The 18300-nt window shown below is 43.9% G+C and overlaps 1 long non-coding RNA gene across 1 annotated transcript; it reads right to left on the reverse strand.

Moving 5' to 3' along the window:
- Nucleotides 1–2652: 2652 nt before the first annotated feature.
- LOC133655996 (uncharacterized) lies at nt 2653–9796 on the reverse strand. The gene is made up of 2 exons (XR_009827078.1): nt 8651–9796; nt 2653–4241 (listed from the first exon to the last, which is right to left on the reverse strand). It is a non-coding gene; the product is annotated as an uncharacterized LOC133655996 (long non-coding RNA).
- Between the last annotated feature and the right edge of the window lie 8504 nt (nt 9797–18300).

An 18300-nucleotide genomic window follows, 5' to 3' on the forward strand; every position in this document is an offset into this window, starting at 1 on the left:
TATACATACCGCCACCTAACGTACTGGAGTTATAGGTGCATACCGCCACCTACTGTACTGGAGTTATAGGTGCATCCCGCTACCTACTGTACTGGAGTTATAGGTGCATACCGCCACCTACTGTACTGGAGTTATAGGTGCGCATACCGCCACCTAACATACTGGAGTTATAGGTGCATACCACCACCAAACGTACTGGAGTACAAACCCCGTTTCCATATGAGTTGGGAAATTGTGTTAGATGTAAATATAAACGGAATACAATGATTTGCAAATCCTTCTCAACCCATATTCAATTGAATGCACTACAAAGACAAGATATTTGATGTTCAAACTCATAAACTTTATTTTTTTTTTTGCAAATAATAATTAACTTAGAATTTCATGGCTGCAACACGTGCCAAAGTAGTTGGGAAAGGGCATGTTCACCACTGTGTTACATGGCCTTTCCTTTTAACAACACTCAGTAAACGTTTGGGAACTGAGGAGACACATTTTTTAAGCTTCTCAGGTGGAATTCTTTCCCATTCTTGCTTGATGTACAGCTTAAGTTGTTCAACAGTTTGGGGGTCTCTGTTGTGGTATTTTAGGCTTCATAATGCGCCACACATTTTCAACGGGAGACAGGTCTGGACTACAGGCAGGCCAGTCTAGTACCCGCACTCTTTTACTATGAAGCCACGTTGATGTAACACGTGGCTTGGCATTGTCTTGCTGGAATAAGCAGGGGCGTCCATGGTAACGTTGCTTGGATGGCAACATATGTTGCTCCAAAAACTGTATGTACCTTTCAGCATTAATGGCGCCTTCACAGATGTGTAAGTTACCCATGTCTTGGGCACTAATACACCCCCATACCATCACAGATGCTGGCTTTTCAACTTTGCGCCTGTAACAATCCGGGTGGTTCTTTTCCTCTTTGGTCTGGAGGACACGACGTCCACAGTTTCCAAAAACAATTTGAAATGTGGACTCGTCAGACCACAGAACACTTTTCCACTTTGTATCAGTCCATCTTAGATGAGCTCAGGCCCAGCGAAGCCGACTGCGTTTCTGGGTGTTGTTGGTAAACGGTTTTCGCCTTGCATAGGAAAGTTTTAACTTGCACTTACAGATGTAGCGACCAACTGTAGTTACTGACAGTGGGTTTCTGAAGTGTTCCTGAGCTCATGCGGTGATATCCTTTACACACTGATGTCGCTTGTTGATGCAGTACAGCCTGAGGGATGGAAGGTCACAGGCTTAGCTGCTTACGTGCAGTGATTTCTCCAGATTCTCTGAACCCTTTGATGATATTAAGAACCATAGATGGCATACTTGCCAACCCTCCCGGTTTTACCGGGAGACTCCCGGAATTCAGCGCCTCTCCCGATAACCTCCCGGAAGAAATGTTCTCCCGATAAACTCGCGGAATTCAGCCGGAGCTAGAGGCCACGCCCCCTCCAGCTCCATGCGGACCTGAGTGGGGACAGCGGCGACAGTCTGTTTTCACGTCCGCTTTCCCACGATATAAACAGCGTGCCTGCCCAATCACGTTATAACTGTAGAATGATCGAGGGCGAGTTCTTGGTTTCTTATATGGGTTTATTGTTAGGCAGTTTCATTAACGTCCTCCCAGTGCGGTAACAACACACAACAACAGCAGTCACGTTTTCGTCTACCGTAAAGCAGTTCGTCTGCCGTAAACAGCAATGTTGTGACACTCTTAAACAGGACAATACTGCCATTTACTGGATAGCCTCTGGAACACTGAAATTCAAGTATTTATTTTATTTATATGTATAATAAAATAAATATATATACATATATATATATATATGAAATACTCGAGTTGGTGAATTCTAGCTGTAAATATACTCTCCCCTCTAAACCACACCCCCAACCAAGCCCCCCGCCCCGCCACCAAGCCCCCCGCCCCGCCAGGCATATTTGTACGTGCTATTGTAATGTAATGAAGCTAGCGCCGTTAGCATTAGCGAGTATGCTAACACATTTATAAGTGTCTATGTTAGTATTATTAACTTACAATAGTAATCTGTTTGTATTGTTTCAGTTTCGTAATTAAAGCTTTGAACCAAAAGTACAAGTGCTGTTCTGCCTTTTAGTCGTCCATAGCATTTCTACTCGTATGGATTCTTCATTCATCACTCCAAGCAACGTTTGTAAGTTTTACAATATAACTAAAACAATTTATACTTACTAAAGCGTACCATGTGTAATGTCTGTAGTAGTGTTTTCATGCATATTTGTATGTGCTATCGTATTGTAATCAGGCTAACGTCTTTAGCATTAGCAAATATGCTAACATGTTTACGAGTCTTCTGTGTTAATATTATTAACTTACATTCTTTTTGTATTGTTTCAGTTTTGAAAATTCACCAAAATGTCACCGTGGAGTTATTGAGTCTGTTTAGCCAATTGGAGAGCTAGCTTGTGCAGCTAGCAGGTCCATGACCATGACTTCTGTTTTGTTTGATCAGCCGTTTTACTACCGAGTTACATACACTGTTTGGAAACAATTAAGGTATGTAAATAATTGTTTACAAAACGTTTGTAATGGGTGTGGCTTATAGACTGGTGCGCTTTATAGTCCGGAAAATACGGTCTTGCAATCGTTAGTCATTCATCTAGTGTTGAGACCACGTCTTGAGGAATTCACAATGTGTGAACAAAAGTAAAAATGTGGCGTTATAGGGGAATCATTAAAGGCCTACTGAAACCCACTACTACCGACCACGCAGTCTGATAGTTTATATATCAATGATGAAATCTTAACATTGCAACACATGCCAATACGGCCGGGTTAACTTATAAAGTGCAATTTTAAATTTCCAGCTAAACTTCCGGTTGAAAACGTCTATGTATGATGACGTATGCGGGTGATGTCAATCGTTGAACCGAAAGTATTGGTACACCATTGAATCCAATACAAAAAGCTCTGTTTTCATCTCAAACTTCCACAGTATTCTGGACATCTGTGTTGGTGAATCTTTTGCAATTTGTTTAATGAACAATGAAGACTGCAAAGAAGAAAGCTGTAGGTGGGAACGGTGTATTAGCGGCTGGCTGCAGCAACACAACCAGGAGGACTTTGAGATGGATAGCAGACGCGCTAGCCGCCGACCTCACCTTGACTTCCTCCGTCTCCGGGCCGCCGATCGCATCTATGATCGTCGCTCCGTCCATCGATGGAACGCAGGTGAGCACGGGTGTTGATGAGCAGATGAGGGCTGGCGTATGTGGATAGCTATTGTTTTTAGCATAGCTCTGTAGAGGTCCCGTTGCTAAGTTAGCTTCAATGGCGTCGTTAGCAACAGCATTGTAAAGCTTCGCCAGCCTGGAAAGCATTAACCGTGTATTTACATGTCCATGGTTTAATAGTATTGTTGATTTTCTGTCTATCCTTCCAGTCAGGGGTTTATTTCTTTTGTTTCTATCTGCATTTAAGCCCGATGTGCTATCACGTTAGCTCCGTAGCTAAAGAGCTTCGCCGATGTATTGTCGTGGAGATAAAAGTCACTGTGAATGTCCATTTTGCGTTCTCGACTCTCATTTTCAAGAGGATATAGTATCCGAGGTGGTTTAAAATACCAATCCGTGATCCACAATAGAAAAAGGAGAAAGTGTGGAATCCAATGAACCCTTGTACCTAAGTTACGGTCAGAGCGAAAAAAGATACGTCCTGCACTACACTCTAGTCCTTCACTCTCACGTTCCTCATCCACAAATCTTTCATCCTCGCTCAAATTAATGGGGTAATCATCGCCTTCTCGGTCCGAATCGCTCTCGCTGCATTGTAAACAATGGGGAAATGTGAGGAGCCTTTCAACCTGTGACGTCACGCTACTTCCGGTACAGGCAAGGCTTTTTTTATCAGCGACCAAAAGTTGCGACCTTAATCGTCGATGTTCTCTACTAAATCCTTTCAGCAAAAATATGGCAATATCGCGAAATGATCAAGTATGACACATAGAATGGATCTGCTATCCCCGTTTAAATAAAAAAAAATCATTTCAGTTGGCCTTTAAAAAGGGATGCTTGTTGATGGTAATAATAGTCAATATCTAGTCACAGACAATAGTCACAGTCATGATGTCCATCTGACACTGTCAACAAGAGCTAAGAGTGTTCCTCAGGATCCTGGCGGCGACTGAACTAGACGCTCCTCCTCCTCAGTTCCTCGGGCTGGAGAGATGCGAGGAGAAAAAAGTTGCGAAAGACATCAACACGGGAGATTTCACCTGCAGCGGGGAATATTACAGACCTCATTACAGCTGCAAAGTTGCATCACCTTGTCACACCAAACAAAGTTGCATCATCTGGTCACACCAAACAAAGTTGCATCATCTTGCCACACCAAACAAAGTTGCATCATTTTGTCACACCAAACAAAGTTGCATTATCTTGCCACACCAAACAAAGTTGCATCATCTTGTCACACCAAAAAAGTTGCATTATCTGGTCACACCAAACAAAGTTGCATCATCTAGTCACACCAAACAAAGTTGCATCATCTTGTCACACCAAACAAAGTTGCATCATCTTGTCACACCAAACAAAGTTGCATCATCTGGTCACACCAAACAAAGTTGCATCATCTTGTCACACCAAACAAAGTTGCATTATCTGGTCACACCAAACAAAGTTGCATCATCTTGCCACACCAAACAAAGTTGCATCATCTTGTCACACCAAACAAAGTTGCATCATCTGGTCACACCAAACAAAGTTGCATCATCTTGCCACACCAAACAAAGTTGCATCATTTTGTCACACCAAACAAAGTTGCATCATCTTGTCACACCAAACAAAGTTGCATCATCTTGTCACACCAAACACAGTTGCATCATCTTGTCACACCAAACACAGTTGCATCACCTTGTCACAGCAAACAAAGTTGCATCATCTTGTCACACCAAACAAAGTTGCATCATCTTGTCACACCAAACAAAGTTGCATCATCTTGTCACACCAAAAAAGTTGCATCATCTGGTCACACCAAAGAAGTTGCATCATCTGGTCACACCAAACAAAGTTGCATCATCTTGTCACACCAAACAAAGTTGCATCATCTTGTCACACCAAACAAAGTTGCATCATCTTGTCACACCAAACAAAGTTGCATCATCTTGTCACACCAAACACAGTTGCATCATCTTGTCACACCAAACAAAGTTGCATCATCTTGTCACACCAAACAAAGTTGCATCATCTTGCCACACCAAAAAAAGTTGCATCATCTTGTCACACCAAACCAAGTTGCATCATTGTGTCACACCAAACCAAGTTGCATCACCTTGCCACACAAAACAAAGTTGCATCATCTTGTCACACCAAACAAAGCCACCAGGGATGTATTAAGAGGAGGGAACATGAATGAGTTGAGGTGGTGGGACAAAAGAAAATGCAGAGGAGAGAGAGAGAGAGAAGCATCCTGTTCCTTGTCCACATTCAATTCTCCCACAATGCATTGCTGGATCAGGGTTTCTGCAGGTAATCTAATTTCATGCTTTTAATGCCAATGAAATGCCTGTGTTCTACTGCGGATATAGTTATTATGTATCGTGTGGACAAAATTGGACGCATTTGACGGTGATAATCCTAAATAGTTGAAAAGTTGACATCAGGCCTGTTTAAGTGGCTTAACTCGGCCCACTGAACATCACCCAAATAGTCTTGATGAAGCCATTCAAACTAGGGTTAATCATGACTGCAGTACTCCCGCCACCCGGCAGGGAACAACAGTAAAGCATATGTGTCACAATGACGCAGCAGTGGGTGAGTAGAAGACGATGGCACTATCGACCCTGAAAAAAATAAAAATAAATCGCGAAAATCAGACTTTTAACAGCGATTGGAACAAAATGTACACATTTATTTAAATTGCTGCCTTGTTGATGTGTTTTGTGTTCGTGGTTGTGTTGTTTTGGCAGTTAAACTCTGCCGATCAAACTGGTTAAATACACGTAGCGCTGAATTTGACCAGCAGAGGGCGATAAAGCTACAACATTAAAACCTTCTATTTGATTGATCTAACACACCCAATGGACATTATTTACGTAAAATACACGATGGACGTTATACTCTTGTAATGTTTACATGTTCAGTCTTACAAACCTCAATAAAAGGAAGACGTATGAAGAAATACAACTAAGAAAACTCATTTGAAAGAAAGAACATCAATCATCAACAAAACTTAGCTTGTGTTTCTTCACGCTGTTAACTATCTGTTCAGCTGCGCACGCTGGAAACGAGTAGCGAGGGCAGAATAATTAATTTATTGACGGAGCAGTGTAAAAGCTGATGTGTTTACAGAGTAAATAAGTAAACACAGTGTCAAAGGAATATAACCTTTCTAAATAAACATTTTGATGTCTGGCCCCTGAGACCTTGGGCTCTTGAAACCACGGCCCTCTTCATTGAATAGCCCTGGTTTATAGTAACTCTTACAATTGGCTCATAAGACCGTTTAATTTGAGAATGTATTTGTTTTTCTGTAGTGGTAGCAGCAACTGCCAGTTGTGGTGGCAACAGCAGAAGTTGCTTTGCTGGTCACGCCAATTACATTTGGCAGCGTCAATTGCTGCCTGTGATTAGCGTTAGAGTGTCCGTCCTGAGATGGGTAGGTTGTGAGTTCAAACCCCGGCCGAGTCATACCAAAGAATTGGGGGTTAAATCACCAAAAATGATTCCCGGGCGCGGCCACCGCTGCTGCTCACTGCTCCCCTCACCTCCCATGGGTTGCTCAAGGGTGATGGGTCAAATGCAGAGAAGAATTTCGCCACAAGTGTGTGACTGTGACAATCATTGGCACTTTAACTTTAACTTAACATGCTTCCAAGTTCCAATGTTGTCAAGCTGCAGCTTTACATTTGGTTCAAGTTGCATGAAAAGTTATTGAAATGCTTTAAAGGACGTTTGCCAATCCCTGAGTGGGTGAAAATTACTAAACTAATGACAGAGCTTTTGCGTGGCATCAAAGTACACATTTGTGACAGCTTCAGTAGGTGATACCCCCTGGTCACTTTACCAGGTACACCTGCACCCTCACATATGTCTATTTAAAAAAAACATGATAAAAATACTGATTTTACAAGAAGAGAAAGTGACAAAATATTGGAGTGCGGTTCTGATTATTCCTTTTCTACAAGAGCCTTTTTATCCGAGCCGCAGACAAGAATCCAATGACTGTCTGTGCATGCTAAACACCTTTAAATATTGTTTTGGGTAAAAAGGTTGTTTTGGTTCAAATATGATGGCGCTATCCACTTATCCCAGGGTGGGTTGCGGGGGCAGCAGCCTAAGCAGGAAAGCCCAGACCTCCCTCTCCCTAGTTACTTAGTCCAGCTCCTCCTGGGGGATCCCGAGGTGTTCCCAGACCAGCTGGGAGACATCATTGATTTTTTTCAATGGTATTAAAAAAGTTAAAGTACCAATGATTGTCACACACACACTAGGTGTGGTGAGATTATCCTCTGCATCTCCCTCACCCCCTGGGAGGTGAGGGGAGCAGTGAGCAGCAGCGGTGGCCGTGCCCGGGAATCATTTTGGTGATTAAACCCCAAATTCCAACCCTTGATGCTGAGTGCCAAGCAGGGAGGTAATGGCTCCCTTTTTTTTAGTCTTTGGTATGACTCGGCCGGGGTTTGAACTCACGACCTACCCATCTCAGGGCGGACACTTTAACCACTAGGCCACATATTCTTCTATTTCCTCTCCTACATGGTTACTTTTATTTGTGAAAATGTGTTTTTATATTTGCCATGTTTATTGCTTAATAATGCAATGTATTACTGTCATTTAAATGTTCACTTTTATTAAATGTCATTGGAAATGTTTTCAAATACATTTCAAAATATATTTATTTTTTCATTTGAATTTTTTAGGAAAAAATATATAATTTTGATGTACCTTTTAAAACACCCAGGAACACTAAGATATAACATTTGGCCAGAAGATAGACAGTGCACATGAACATTTCGATGGAAATATTAAGAAATAATGTATTTTTCATATTTTAAGAATCATGGAAAGATTTGTATTTACTCAAAAAGCTACAATTCAGTTCAGTTCGATAGGCATGTGTTCCTAATCCAGATAATATCCATCATTTGAAAAAGTGAACAAAACACAATAAATGGTCAAAAACTATGAAAAAATCATGTTCTCTATACATTAAATCTTTAGGGAAAATGTTGGGCTACAATTTAAACTTAAATGCGGTCGTATTAGAAGTATGACGGTGACTCTGTCACGATGACGCCGTTTGTACAGATGCTAAATGAACAATTATTTCTATGGGCTTTTGAGCTTTCGATTGGTGTTGCCAAACCTCACTTAAAGACCTGTAGACTTGCTGCTGGTTAAAAGTTGAGCAGAAACGTTGTACATTTGTATCTATCAAGTGATTTCACTTCAAAGTAGAACAAACAAAAACCTGCAGAGCACGACTCCTGTTTATGCCAGGGGCCGCCCCTGCTTTTAAAACACGTCTGACGACCTCAACCAAAGAAGTCTTGCCCTGGACTTGCTGAGACTGTGCAGGTGTACCTAGTGCCACCGTGGAAGAAGCCAGAAAGCCCACAGACAAAGGCGAGATCCCAGAAGGAAGCAAAGTGTCTTATTTGACGGCCCAGGATGCATCACTCACTCTCCCCCCAGCATCCTTGGACTTGACCCGCTTGCCGCTCTTGGTGAGTCCTGCGGTGACAAGGATACAGACGTTAGTTCCGAGTGAGTGACATATAAATGTTGGACGCACTTATTGATTCAAGGCTGCCTCTTCATAGGACTGAGAACCGCATTTAAAAAGGTCACGCAGGGTTTGAATAAGCCCAGTGTTTCTTGGAAAGTTTAGACCAGTGGTTCTCAAACTGTGCTACGTCGGCTCCATCAAGTGGTACGCCAAAGAATGACTAGATTAAAGTACAGTGTTTCATTTTCCTACAGTGTGCACTTCCGCCAAACCGCAGATACATGTGAGTGGAACTGAAATGCTTGATTGCCCAGGGTGAGTGGAGTGTGTGGAAGCTGGAACGGTTCTAATCGGATGAGAAATGTGGGATATAGAGGTTTGTATAATTGTCAATGGGAAGAAAATTACAGGAAATTCTGGGAAAACAAGGAATTTTGGGAAAGGGAAAATATGTTTTGCGTTCGATATATGTGAAGAGTAGTGTGTGTGGATGGTTGAAAGGTCGGAATCAGGTTTAAAAATGGTGCACAATTTTGAGTATTTAGGCCATTGTAGAACTATGAATATGTCCATTCATTTGAATGGGAATTTCCTGGAAATTTCGGGCAAACCGGGAAATGTGGAAAATATTATTACTGGCACAATTGTCTGAGATGATATGAATAGGTAGGTGTTGGAATTTTTTGAATCGGTTGAGAAATGTTGAGTAACAGTTTGAATTGAGCATGGGTACTTTGGAGTTCCTGGAATTTCGGGAAAACTGGCAAGACGTGAAAATTGGGCTTTGGAAAACCTGGAATTCTGGGAATTCCCAGATTTTTTTTTATCTTGTCCAAGGTGAGTGGAGTGTGTGGATGGTGGAACGGTTCAAATTGGGTGAGAAATGTGGGATATGGAGAGGTTTGTATTTTGTCCATTCACTGTCAAAGGGCAACATGACCCGGAAAACCTGGAATTCTGGGTAATCCGGAATATTCCATCCATCCATCCATCTTCTTCCGCTTATCCAAGGTCGGGTCGTGGGGGCAGCAGCCTAAGCAGGGAAGCCCAGACTTCCCTCTCCCCAGCCACTTCGTCCAGCTCCTCCCGGGGGATCCCGAGGCGTTCCCAGGCCAGCCGGGAGAGATAGTCTACCCAACGTGTCCTGGGTCTTCCCCGTGGCCTCCGACCGGTCGGACGTGCCCGAAACACATCCCTAGGGAGGCGTTCGGGTGGCATCCTGACCAGATGCCTGAACCACCTCATCTGGCTCCTCTCGATGTGGAGGAACAGAGGCTTTACTTTGAGCTCCTCCCGGATGACACAGCTTCTCACCCTATCTCTAAGGGAGAGCCCCGCCACCTGGTGGAGGAAACTCATTTCGGCCGCTTGTACCCGTGATCTTGTCCTTTCGGTCATGACCCAAAGCTCATTACCATAGGTGAGGATGGGAACGTAGATCGACCGGGAAATTGAGAGCTTTGCCTTCCGGCTCAGCTCCTTCTTCACCACAACGGATCGATACAGCGTCCGCATTACTGAAGACGCCGCACCGATCCGCCTGTCGATCTCACGTTCCACTCTTCCCTCACTCGTGAACAAGACTGCGAGGTACTTGAACTCCTCCTATTGGGGCAAGATCTCCTCCCCAACCCGGAGATGGCACTCCACCCTTTTCCGGGCGAGAACAATCCGGAATATTTTTTTGTAATTTTTGAAGGAGTTCCGGGTTCCCGGTCGAGCTGAACGTGTGAATACTGGAACTATGGAGTGCACCAAACCTTTGTGGAGGAATATTGATCAAATACAGTAGATGATTATTTGCAGTATGCTTTGGACACTCAGGTGAAGAGAGGGGCTGAACTGTCAACTGATCACCATCTGGTAGTGAGTTGGGTCAGATGGCAGGGGAAACCTCTGGACAAACCTGGCAAACCCAAACGTGTAGTGCAGGTGAAACTGGAAATGTTTGGAGGAGTCCTCTGTCTGGGGGGACTTCAACTCCCACCTCCGACGGGACCTCTCTGCCATCCCTGTGGAAGTTGGGGACATTGAACAGGAATGGGCAATGTTCAAAGCCTCTATTGCTAAAGCTGCAGCTGCGAGCTGTGGCCAGAAGGTTTTAGGTGGACCACGGTGGTCAGGGTAGTTGTCCGACTGAAGAAGGAGTCCTACCGGGTATGTTATCCCAGGGGACTCCGGAGGCAGTTGCAAGGTACAGACAGGCCGGAAGGGCAGCGGCCATGGCTGTGGACGAGGCAAAGCAGAGGGTGTGGGAGCAGTTCGGGTAATCCATGGAGAAGGACTATCGGGCGGCACCAAAGCTGTTCTGGAAGACCATACAGCACCTCAGGAGGGGGAAGCAGGGAACCATCCAAGCTGTGTACAGCAAGGATGGGACTGATGACTTCAAGTGAGGAAGTCGTAGGGCGTTGGAAAAAGCACTTTGAGGAACTCCTGAACCCAACTACATCAGACACACCCTCCTTGACAGGAGTGGAGCCTGAGGATGATGGGGGATTGACGTCGATCTCTCGGAGTGAAGTCACTGAGGTAGTTAGACAACTCCACAGTGCCAAAGCTCCGGGGGTTGACGAGATTCGTCCAGAAATGCTGAAGGCTCTGGATGTTGAGGGGCTGTCTTGGTTGATACGCCTTTTCAACATTGCGTGGAAGTCTGGGACAGTGCCAAGTGAGTGGCAGACTGGGGTGGTGGTTCCCCTATTCAAAAAGGGGGACCAGAGGGTTTGTGCTAATTACAGGGGTATCACACTACTCAACCTCCTTGGTAAAGTTTACGCCAAGGTACTGGAAAGGAGGTTACGGCCGATAGTCGAACCTCAGATTCAAGAGGAGCAATGTGGATTCCGTCTTGGTCGGTGAACAACTGACCAGATCTTTACTCTGGCGGGAATCCTGGAGAAGGCCTGGGAGTATGCCTATCCAGTCTACATGTGCTTTGTGGATTTGGAGAAGGCGTATGACCGGTTCCCCCGGGGGATCCTGTGGGAGATGCTGAGGGAGTACAGGGAAAGGGGGACCCTGCTGAGGGCCATCCAATCTCTGTACAACCAAAGCGAAAGTTGTGTTCGGGTGCTTAGATTTAGGTCGGATCCGTTTCCAGTGGGGGTTGGTCTCCACCAGGGCTGCACATTGTCACCTATCTTGTTTGTGATTTTCATGGACAGGATTTCTAGGCAGAGTCGTGACCATGGCGGAGAGGGTATACGTCTCGGGGGGGGGGGCTAAAGGTTGCGTCACTGCGGTTTGCAGATGATGTGGTCCTGATGACACCATCGGTTTGTGACCTTCAGCTCTCACTGGATCGGTTCGCAGCCGAGTGTTCAGCGGCTGGAATGAGGATCAGCATCTCCAAATCTGAGGCCTTGGTTCTCAGCAGGAAACCGATGGTTTGTACAGTCAAGGTAGAGAGCGATACTCTGTCCCAAGTGGAGAAGTTTAAGTATCTCTGGGTCTTGTTCACAAGTGAGGGAAAGATGGAGAAGGAAATCAGCCGGAGAATCGGAGCAGCTGGGGCAGTATTGCAGTCTCTCTGCCGCACTGTTGTGACCAAACGAGAGCTGAGCCAGACGGCAAAGCTCTCGGTCTACCGAGCTATCTACATTCCTACTCTCACCTATGGTCATGAAGTGTGGGTCATGACCAAAAGAATAAGATCGCGGATCCAAGCGGCCGAAATTAGTTTCCTCAGAAGTGTGGCTGGCATCTCCTTCAGAGATAGGGTGAGAAGTTCAGTCACCCGAGAGAGACTCGGAGTAGAGCCGCTGCTCCTTCGCTTGGAAAGGAGCCAGATTAGGTGGTTCGGGCATCTCACGAGCGTCTCCCTTGGGAGGTCCTCGTTGCACGTCCCACTGGGAGGAGACCCCGGGGCAGGCCAAGGACCAGATAGGGGGATTACAGCTCCTCTCTGGCCTGGGAGCGCTTCGGGATCCCCCAGAAGGAAGTTGCTAATGTTTCTCTGGAGAGGGAAGTCTGGGGGTCTCTGCTGGAGCTGTTGTCCCTGCAACCCGATTCCGGATAAGCGGTTGAAGATGGATGAATGGATTATTTGCTATAGAAGCTTACATGTCACAAAAAAACCCTCAGTCGTTTTTCTTTCAAATTATTTTTGTTATATTATTATTATATTATTTTTATTATATTATTTCCGTCAGCAAACAAACATCCAGAACTCCGTCTTACAACCTGCAGTGTGCCAAGTGGAAGAAAACAAGTAGCGGCTTATAGTCGGGAATTTAGTCTCCTGTATCTCATGATACTTTCTTCTGAGGTGGAAGAAGTTTGAGGACCACTGGTTTGCACCAAAGGAGCAGAACTTTTCTCAACACCCAGCAGTCGTCAATTGTTGTGTGGATGTTTGGTGAATTGTTGTGTGGATGTTTGGTGAATTGTTGTGTGGATGTATGGTGAATTGTTGTGTGGATGTTTGGTGAATTGTTGTGTGGATGTTTGCGCTGCGATGCTGAGAGAAGTGCCAGGAATGAAAGCCAGGAGAGGCAGGGTTAGTTCAGAGTGGTTCTCAGGTTTATTGGTTCCTGATGGTCACCCAAGACATAATAACATTTGTTGTTCTTCAAGAATAAAAAGACAAAGATGAAAGGTCTGTTCCTGAACGCTGGGGCAGTTGGAACACACAAGTGGACTATTTAGTTTTCATGTCAACACACCACGGATACCACACTGAAGACGTTTGGACTTCATCCTGCATGGACCTAACCCCACTGACACCAACTGTTCCTCAGTCTGTTCTGGGATAAGTGGGCCAGGACATGTGTTCTGGGACATGTGTTGTAGGACATGTGTTCTAGGACATGGGTTCTAGGACATGTGTTGTAGGAATTGTGGGCCAGGACATGTGTCCTGGGACATGTGGGCCAGGACATGTGTTCTAGGACATGTGTCCTGGGACATGTATTCTGGGACATGTGGACCAGGACATGTGGGCCCGGACATGTGTGCTGGGACATGTGGGCCAGGACATGTGTTCTAGGACATGTGTCCTGGGACATGTGTTCTAGGAAATGTGGGCCAGGACATGTGTTCTAGAACATGTGTCCTGGGACATGTGTTCTAGGACATGTCTCTTGGGACATGTGTTCTAGGACATGTCTTCCGGGACATGTATTCGGGGACATGTGTCCTGGGACATGTGTTCTAGGACATTTGGGCCAGGACATGTCTTCTGGGACATGTGTTCGGGAACATGTGGGCCAGGACATGTATTTTGGGACATGTGGGCCAGGGCTGCACGATTCTTCTTTTAATTAGTGCGTTTTTTCCCCCCTGGCAATCGGAATTGTTGAGCTTTGCGTTTTGTTGGTTTCAAACGGGGACGAAGACGTCTGAGTGGAACTGACTGAACACAGTGAGCCCTCTTCTCAGTCATCAACCATCTTTGTCTCAGTGGGCGGACTTTTTGTGTTGTGTTATGTGTGACCATGTGTGTTGTCTTGTTGTTGTGTTATGTGTGACCATGTGTGCTGTCTTGTTGTTGTGTTATGTGTGACCAGGTGTGTTGACTTATTGTGTTAGTTTTTTTGTTCCATGAGTGGGAAAGGTTGTTTGGATTGGGTCATACATAATAATACGGTGCTGTGAACTTTTCAACGTGCAATCCCTGGTCAATAACCGGAATGACTCACGATGGCCACCAGATGGCAGCAAACTTGCAGCGATTCTACTCTGGGACGCTTCAAATGAAATTGTTCCTTCATGCGTGCCGTAGTTTGGACACCACCAATGTAAACAGAGTCCACATCCACAGTCTGAAAGTCTTCCTTCACAGTTTCACGATGAATGTAAAAATGTCACATTTTGGAGAGAAAAAAGCGTGCAGCACACCAAAGTCTTTCTACCACTGGCAGATGGCAAAGACTCCACCGAGGAACCACGAAGAAAACTTTGCCTTCAAAAGTCTTTGGCCGAAGGAAAGGGAAGAAAAAGGTCACCAGAGAGGTCGTGTCGGACTCCACAGAGCAAAACATGGCAGGAGGCCCACAGAGCATGCAGAGAAGAGCTGGCAGGCCCACAGGTGGAAACATGGAAGAAAAGTGTGCTCCATCATCTCAGAGGATGACAGACTATTTACAACCAAATGTGGGCGTGGCTTCATGGCTTTGAAGGGCAGTGAGTGGCACGTTGACCAGGGAGGCGTACTGTACTGTACTGTACTGTACTGTACTGTACCGTAAGTCCATGTTTGACTGCTGTGTCGCCTCACCGCTGAATAAAAGGACATATTGTGGATTCTTAAGGCCGTGACACGTGAATAATGGACTGCTATTAACAACACACTAGTAGTCAAACACTTCATTTCCAGCAATAGTTTGAGACAATCTTTAAAAAAGAAAGACTACGGTAAAAACTTCATCATTGCACTCATCCTCTATGACACATCAACATCAATATCAACATTACAGACCAGACAAAGTCGAATGGAAACAAAATAATACTGAAGGCGGGAAAAGTGCAGAGTTTCAGTACTCGGAAAAAAAGGAAAATGTCGACTTTCAACGTCAAAGTCAACCGGTTCTGACGTCTCTTCCTGGAGTTAGGTCACAACGAAAGAGGACGTAAACGGAGGAAAACAATAACCTTAAAAGGCAAAATAAAATAATTTGTAGTTCTTACAGTGAGAGAGTAAGCGACACAAAAATATATTCCAAATGTCTTTTCTAAAGAAGGCCCAGCCTTGCCTCGCTGTACTCGATTTCGTAAACACTTGTTTTACTACGTTAGCACATACAAGGGAGCGGGTTTAACTCCAAAAAGAGTGGACGTGTTCTGACTTCATTTTTTAGAAAGGAAACAGAAAGCTGTTGTTAGCCTTTAGCCTAGCTAGCTAGTTTGCGCCACAGTTAGCTTCATCCACCCGCTCACTTGACCTTTACATTTTTTTAACCTGCTAATTTCACTCATGTGAAAAGGAACATAAAATAATTTTTAGTTCTTCGAGTAAGCGACACAAAATATATTCCAGAAAATTCCTTTTTTGGCGGACTAAAGGCCCCGACCTCTGGGGAGGTGGCCTCACTGTACTCGACTTCATAAACACTTATTTTTTTTTACAACATTAGCAAATACAAGTTAGTGGGTTTCCCTGCCGAAAGTGTTCTGATTCATTCGTTAAAAAGTAGATTTTAGTGCTTTGTGAGTGAACATTACCAGGAAAGAGAGCTGTTGTTAGCAAAGTTAGCAAGGCTCGTCTGCTAGCAACATTTTAGCATCGTTTCACTTTACATTTATCAAACCTGCGCATTTCACTTCCGTTAAAAGGCTAAAGTAATTAGTGACCAGGCGACACAAAATATACTTATGTGGACTCGAGGCCCCGACCTCAGTGTACTCGACTGACAGGCTACGTTACTAAACAGAGTTACTGTGTGTTACCCAGAAAGAGTTGTTAGCCTTTAGCCATGTTAGCAACTTTAGCATGGTCCAGATTACCGTCATATTTTCCTAATTCAGCTAATTTCACTGACCTTAAAAGGCAAAATAAAAATAATTTGTAGTTCTTACAGTGAGAGAGTAAGCGACACAAAATATATTCCAGAAAATGTCTTTTCTAAAGAAGGCCCAACCTTGCCTCACTGTACTCGACTTCGTAAACACTTGTTTTACTACGTTAGCACATACTAGGGAGTGGGTTTAACTCCAAAAAGAGTGGACGTGTTCTGACTTCATTTGTTAGAAAGGAAACGGATTTGTGGGTGAAAGAAAGCTGTTGTTAGCCTTTAGCCTAGCTCGCTAGTTTGCGCCACAGTTAGCTTCATCCACCCTCTCACTTGACCTTTACATTTTTCTAACCTGCTAATTTCACTCATGTGAAAAGGAAAAATAAATAATTTTTAGTTCTTAGAGTGAGCGACACAAAATATATTCCAGAAAATTCCTTTTTTGGCGGACTAAAGGCCCCGACCTCTGGGGAAATGGCCTCACTTTACTCGACTTCGTAAACACTTATTTTTTACAAGATTAGCAAATACAAGTTAGTGGGTTTCCCTGCCGAACATTACCAGGAAAGAGAGCTGTTGTTAGCAAAGTTAGCAAGGCTTGTCTGCTAGCAACATTTTAGCATTGTTTCACTTTACATTTACCAAACCTGCGCATTTCACTTCCGTTAAAAGGCAAAATGAATTAGTAACCAGGCGACACAAAAATATACTAGTGTGGACTAGAGGCCCCGACCTCGGTGTACTCGACTGTAAACACGACATGGTCAAATACGACGCTTTAACTCCAGAAAGAGACAAGAGTGGACGTGTTCTCACTCCACTTGTTGTTAGCAAGTCAAGTTAACTGTGTCAACATTACCTTTGTTAGCCTAGTTAGCACACAATTAGCATCGTTTCAAATCACCTGTTAACTCAACAACAAAACAAAGCTAGCATTCGATTGAAGGAATATATTTTGGTGAAACCGGCTGACATAAATCACGTAAAGTCAACACTTCTTTTTCACAAGTCTTTGTTTTACACAAATGTTTGATCCTATTCTTCAACTCTTGCTGTCCAAAGCAAGCCGCTCAATAATTTAGTCACAGCTTTAATGCTCCATCCCTCCGTACTGTGGGTTTATGACAGCTTTATAAATGTTACACGCTAGAAAGGTCAGACACTTCTTAAAGGGGAACTGCACTTTTTGGCCTATAATTTACCATCTGTATGAGAGACAAGAACACATGTTTTCTATCTCCTTCATAGAAGTCAGCTTACAATAGAGTCAGTAGGAGGTCCTCATAACGCCCTCTAGATAACCATCCAAACAATTTCATGACCTAAATACATTAACCAAGTATTACAATTAGTTCGGAAAATCTGTAAACTTTGTTGTACCAGTGTTCTGAAAATTACTTTTAGAAAGTAATTGTAGTTACCCGTTACCAAAAAAGTAATTGAATTACTAACGAAATGATTCTTTAAAAAATTTAATCTATTAAAAGGGAAAGTAATTCATACGTTACTTAAAAAAAGAAAACCTTGAAATATGTGCAGTCTGTTGTCTAGTGACGTCATCGAGTTGTTAGCTTTAGCAGTTAGCAGCGCCAGCTCTTTTCAATCTTATCACCAGATTGTGTTAGCTCTGGCTAATAAAGAGTTGGAATGTGTTATGTTTTCTAAAAGGAGTTGATGGCACAGACACCAGGGGGCAGTAAAGTTCTATGATTTATTATATATATATATATATATATATATATATATAGGCAATATATGTATAATAATAAAACAATATTAACTAATAACTATAGAGTGGTGTGTGTGACAAAACCCAACAGTGTGTGTGTGTGAGGCTATGTGTATGGTTAGCTGTAGTGTGTGTTACCAAGTGTTGAGTAGAGCGAGAGGAGGGGCGTGTCTCGGTGCAACCCAGCTGCCGGAGAAAAGCGGGTTCTAGCCCGCACCGTGACAGAATGTACTTCAATGGCGGTCATATCTTCTTGTCAACAAACGGTGTATTGTTTGGATGGCAAGTTTGTCACTTCAGCCATTGAGTTGATGTTCATTATTACCATTGTGTAGTTGTGTGTGTATGTTGTTGTCTGCTGTGTCTCAGTGTGATGGTGCCTCTTCCTCTTTGATTAAAAGTTCATTTTAGTCTTACTTTCA

Source organism: Entelurus aequoreus, linkage group LG01, assembly GCF_033978785.1.
Source record: "Entelurus aequoreus isolate RoL-2023_Sb linkage group LG01, RoL_Eaeq_v1.1, whole genome shotgun sequence".
Taxonomy (NCBI): Eukaryota; Metazoa; Chordata; class Actinopteri; order Syngnathiformes; family Syngnathidae; genus Entelurus; species Entelurus aequoreus.